Source organism: Carlito syrichta, unplaced genomic scaffold (assembly GCF_000164805.1).
Source record: "Carlito syrichta isolate Samal-C Ts95f unplaced genomic scaffold, Tarsius_syrichta-2.0.1 Scaffold309408, whole genome shotgun sequence".
NCBI lineage: Eukaryota > Metazoa > Chordata > Mammalia > Primates > Tarsiidae > Carlito > Carlito syrichta.
In genome coordinates, this window is record NW_007253504.1 from 208,279 (window position 1) to 214,731 (window position 6,453).

The window sequence follows — 6,453 nt, forward strand, 5'->3', positions numbered from 1 at the left end:
TATGGACCCTAGAATCTGCATTTTTTAAACATAAGCACCCGAGGGTATTCTGTTGCAGGTGGGCTGCAGAAGACAGTTTAAAAGACATGGTTCAATAACATTGGACCAAAACTATAAAATTGTTTCAGAACTTTTAACTGAAATGTATGTAAGCCATTCCATAAACATTAATATAAAGATTTGAAAATATTCCTTGGGCAATATCCTTAGCTACAACCTTTTGACCTCCACCATTAAAATAAAGCTATCACACTATAATTATTTTCTAGAAACATTAAAAAAATTAATACAGGTGGAAGGTGGCATAAGATGGTGTCCTAGAACTCTCCAGTGATGTGCAGTGACTGCAAGAGCATCAGTTGAACAACCATCCAGGCAAGAAAACACCTTTCCAAGAGCTAAATAATCAGGTGAGGGATTACAGGTTTTACCATGATAACAAGAAATGACAGACACATTGAAGAGCGTGGGAAGGACAGTGTGGAAGTGCCTAGGACACCCCTTCCCCAAACCCAGACACTAGTAGGGCAACCTAGAAAGAGAGTCTAAAGGCTTGGAAGGAAGAGGGAAGTGTGGGACTTTGCACTGGAACTTAGTACAAGCCTTGCTACAGTAAAACAGAGCACCAGGCAAAATTTCATGGCCCGTAGTTCCAGGCTGGTGCCCACAGAGGGAGTAGTTAGACCCATCCAGGCCAGAAGAGGATACACGGCCCAGTAGGAGGAACCCAAGTTTTGGCCTTCTTTGCCATTGGCTGACTAAAGTAGCCTTGGGTCCTAAACAAATTTTAGTAGCAGGCAGACCATAATGTACACAGTTATTGGGCAAGCTCTGGTGCTTAGGTCTGGAAAGCTGTGAACTTGAGATGTAGCCAGCATGACATCAGTCGCTGTGACAGCCATGAGAATGCCTGACAGCCCTGCCCCAACTCCAGGCAGTGCGGCCTGGAGCGACTCCTTTTACTCGGGGGAAAGAAAGGCAAGTGAGCTAAGGACTTTACTTGGGAAATCAGGGACACTCCTCCATCTTCTCCAAGACCATCAGGGTTAAGGACCTAGGAGACTGTAAGAGTTGCACTGTGCCTGGCCTTAGGTGCTTTCTAGAGGTGAAATGGTTCCAGTGACCACAGGCTTAGAGATCTCAAGAATTTTTGAAAGGCCCACTGAAAAATGACAGGGGCAAACAAGGCCTGACCGCAAAGAATGGAATAAATACTGAATTCTTCAACGCCCAGACATTGACACACATTCACAAGCATCAAAAACATTCAGGGAAATTTGGCTTCACCAAATGGACTAAATAAGGGACCAGTGACTCTCCCCAGAGAGTCAGAGATGTGTGATCTCTCTGATAGGGAATGAAAACTAGCTGTGTTGAGAAACTTCAAAGAACTGCAAGAAAACACAGGGAAGCAATTCATAAATTTATCTGAGGAACCTAACATGGAGACTGAAATGATAATTAGAAATAAATAATGTTGAAATAATAATTTTAAAAAATCCTCAAGCTGCAAGATGCATTTGAGGGTCTCAACAGCAGAATGAATCAAGCAGAAGAATCAGTAAGCATGAAGTCATACTATTTGAAAATACACAAAGTAGGGGAGGTTCTGGTAAGATGGCGATGACATAGGTGGAATTGTGAGATTCTCCGAACGTGAGTTCGCAAAAAGTCTCTTACTTTCCTTCCCCCACCCCCCTGCCCACTGCCAGCTGCACCGGTCTGAGGCCCGGGTACCCTCAGTTCCACGAAGGGCCAGATATTGCGGCCCCCAGCTGCTGCAGCTCCACTCTACGTGGCCCCTGCCCATCACGTGAGAATCTCGAATCTCGGCTCCCTCCCCGGCTACATCGTCTCACCCAGCACCCAGCACCAAGCTGCCAGTCACCCAGGGAGGCTCTAGGTGCCCGCCCCTCAGAGATACCAGCTCCATTTCTGGCTGAAGTACCCTGTGAGGGGCCCAAAGCCACTCACCACTCGTCACCTGCCCTTTGGAGAGCTGGAGCTCTGGAGCTCTGGGCCCACCCTGGCTGTGGAACCCAGCGTATGACCCCATGCTTGTGTAGGGGAACAGCATATCTTAAGGAGGTGCTGATCGGTGGCTCTCAGCTCCAGAGGAGGGAACTCCTGACTCCCTCCTCCACCCCAGCCTGCTGGTGGCCTACCGGATCCAGCGCCCAGCTGTGCAGCTGATTCCTGGTGCCTTGCACGCCACCACAGCCCATCATAGTGGATCATCCAGGGACCCAGACGAGTGGAGAGAAAGGATCCACGAAAGAGGAGCTGCCCACCTTGGCCATTTTCCAGGCAGAGATTTGCAGTGCCCACCCACCTATGAGCAGCCTCCACCTCGGTTCCTAAGGTAGCATCGCTAAACATTATTTTTCTCTTTCATAGCTCCTTTTGTTCCAGGGGCCAAGCCTACATCCCACTGCACAGACAGATTGCAAGGCAGTGGGAAATAGGTTCCAGTGTGCCCATACACCTGTTGGTGGATGCTGGAATCAGAAGATAGACTTGGAGTCACAGCTTCTCCCCTCAATTAAACTTCAAAACTGCAAAAAATACAGCCCACAGCCCACACTACAGCCTCAAAAGTGAACAAAGCCAGAGGACCCTCATAAGGAAGAACAGGAGATTGCACAAGTGAAGCAAAAACAACCCCACCTTCCCTGAAAAACAGAATTAAAGAAGGGGAGGGAAAGGGGGAGAGAGAGAAAAATCTACACAAATGAAGAAAAACCAAAAGAAGAATATGAGTCTCTCCCAGACCCCTGGGAGGGCAGACACTGAGAAAACTCACTTCGGAATGCAAACAATGAAGAGTCCCCAGAATGACTGGTCTCAAACTACAAACCTAGATATCAAGACATTAATGGAGAATTAAAGAGAATTGAGGAGAGATAAGAAGAAACTAGAAAGGAGTTGAAAACTGAGATAACAGTAATAAAGAATACTGTGAATGAAATAAATAACAAACTGATAAGCATGGAAAGCAGAATTACCCAAGCAGAAGAAAGAATCTCAGATCTTGAGGACCAAAATATAGAACTAACCCAAACTCTTAAAAACACAGAAAACAAGCTTAAAAACACAGAACAAAACCTTCAAGAGATGAGCTATAACTTCAAGAGAAAGAACCTAAGAGTAATTGGCCTTCCTGAAACAGAAAGAGAAACAGAAATCACCTTGGAACAAACATTCCATGAGATCATTGAAGAAAACTTCCCTCATCTTATCAGTGATGCAAAAATTCACACACAAGAGATTCAGAAAAGCCCTTCAAGACAACAAATGAGAAGACCAACTCCTAGACACATAATAATTCACCTAAACAAAGTAGGTATAAAAGAAAAAATCCTAAAGGCAGCAAGAGAAAAAGGCCAGATCATCTACCATGGAAGACCAATTAGAATAGCAGCAGATTTATCTACAGAAACCCTGCAGGCTAGGAGAGCTTGGAGCCCTATCTTCAAAGTCCTAAAAGATAAACAATTTCAACCAAGAATAACCTACTCAGCCAAACTAAGCTTAAAATCTTTCCCAGATATCCAATCCCTAAGAACTTATACTGCCACCAGACCACCGCTACAGGAAACACTTAAGAAAGTACTAAACACAGAGGAAAAGGAAAAAAGAATGATGTTCTTCACCAGAGTACAGGAAAAAGAATAAAATACACATGAACTCACCTCAAACCAAAAGAAAGACAACAAGCCAAGTGGAACAACGACAACTCTATAGGAACTCTATGATAGGGACCAACTCTTACATTTCAATAATTAGCCTGAATGTGAATGGACTAAACACACTACTGAAAAGACACAGAATGGCAAAATGGATAAAATATCACCAGGCAACAATATACTGCCTTCAAGAGACCCATCTCACTAGAAAGGACATACACAGACTCAAAGTAAGAGGATGGGAAACAAATTTTCAGGCGAATGGAACCCAAAAGAAAGGAGGAGTTGCGATCCTAATTTGAGACAAAATACCATTTAAGCTATCAAAAATTAAAAAAGATACAGAGGGTCACTACATAGTAATAAAAGGTTCACTCTATCAGCAAGAAATATCTATCCTAAACATTTATGCACCTAACATAGGTGCGCCAACTTTCATAAAGCAACTTCTAGGAAAACTAAAGAAAGATATTGACTCTAACACCATCATAACTGGGGACTTTAATACCCCACTCACAACCCTAGACAGAACATCAGGAGAAAAAGTCAGCAAGGAGATCTGGAACCTAAATGTGACTCTGGGCCAAATGGACTTAATTGATACCTACAGAACACTCCATCCAAAGGCCACAGAATACACATTCTACTCATCACCGCATGGAACATATTCTAAGTTCAACCACATAATTGGCCATAAATCAAGCATAAGCAAATTTAAAAGGACAGAAATTCTACCATGCACCTTCTCAGACCACAGTGGAATAAAAATAAACATTAACACCCACAAGGTCCCCCCAAAACCCACAAAGACATGGACACTAAACAGCATGATGCTAAACAACTCTGGGGTCAATGATGAAATCAAAACAGAGATCAAAAAATACCTGGAAACAAATGAAAATGAAGAAACAGCTTACCAAAATCTCTGGGATGCCTTAAAAGCTATAGTAAGAGGGGAATTTATATCCTTGCAAACACACATGAAGAAATGGAAGGAAAACAAATTAACAGCCTAAGAAGCCATCTAAGGAAGCTGGAAAAGCAAGACCACAAAAACCCTAATTTCAGCAGAAGAATCCAGATCACCAAAATAAAAGCCCAAATCCAGGACATAGAAGACAAAAAGATAATACAAAAAAATCAATGAAACAAAAAGCTGGTTCTTCGAAAAGGATAAACAAGATTGATGGTCCCCTAGCTAGACTGACCAAGAAAAAAGAGAAAAAACCCAAATAAACACAATCAGAAACACAAAAGATGAAGTCACATCTGACCCTGAGAAATACAAAGATCATTAGAGACTACTGCTAGTACACTTGTATGGAAACAAACTTGAAACCTTAGGAAATGGAGGACTTTCTGTCATCACACAACCTGCCTAGGTTGAAACAAGAAGAAATTGAGACCCTAAATAGACCAATAACTATCAAGGAAATTGACTACGTAATAAGAAAACTACCTACAAAAAAAAGCCCTGGACCAGATGGCTTTCCAGCAGAATTCTACAAGACATTTAAGGAGGAGCTTATACCAATCCTACTGAAGGTATTCCAGGCGACTGAGAAAGACAGAACTCTCCCCAAATCATTTTACAAAGCCAACATCACATTGATACCCAAGCCAGGTAAAAGACCCATCAGAGAAAGAGAACTACAGGCCAATATCTTTGATGAACATAGATGCTAAAATTCTCAACAAGATCCTAGCAAACCGGATTCAACAACACATCTCAAAAATCATCCATCATGACCAAGTAGGCTTCATCCCTGGGATGTGGGGCTAGTTCAACATTTGTAAAACCATAAATGTAATTAAATACATCAACAGATGTCAAAACAAAAACCACATGATTATATCATTAGATGCAGAAAAGGCTCTTGATAAAATCCAACACCCCTTCTTGATAAAAACCCTCAAACAGTTAGACATATGGGGAACATACCTCAAAATAGTAAAAGCCATCTACGAGAAACCCACAGCCAGCATACTCCTAAATGGACAAAAACTGGAACCATTTCCCCTGAAAACTGGAACAAGACAACGATGCCCACTCTCACCCCTCCTGTTCAATATAGTATTGGAAGTCCTGGTTAGAGCAATCAGAGAAAAGAAGGTAATCAGGGGTATTCAAATAGGAAAAGAGGAAGTCAAACTATCTCTCTTTGCAGATGACATGATTGTGTACCTTGAAAACCCAAGAGAATCTGCCCAAAACCTCCTTACACTGATAAAAGCCTTTGGCAAAGTCTCAGGATATAAAATAAATGTGCAAAAGACAATCACATTTCTTTGTACCAATAATAAACAAGCAGAAACCCAAATAAAAACCAAAATTCCATTCACAATAGCCACCAAAAAAATGAAATACCTTGGCATCTTCCTAACCAGAAATGTGAAAGAGCTTTACAATGAAAACTACAAAAGACTACTCAAAGAAATCAAAGATGACACAAACAAGTGGAAAAATATCCCATGCTCATGGATTGGAAGAATCAACATTGTGAAGATGTCCATCTTACTTAAGGCAATCTACAGATTTAATGCAATACCCATCAAATTACCAGCAACATTCTTCTCAGACCTAGAAAAAACAACACAGGAATTCATATGGAAACACAAATGACCAAGAATAGCCAGAACAATCCTCAGCAAAAAAAAAAAAAACAAAGCAGATAGCATCACATTACCAGACTTCAAACTTTACTATAAAGCTACAATCATCAAAACAGCTTGGTATTGGTATAGGAACAGGCATATAGATCAATGG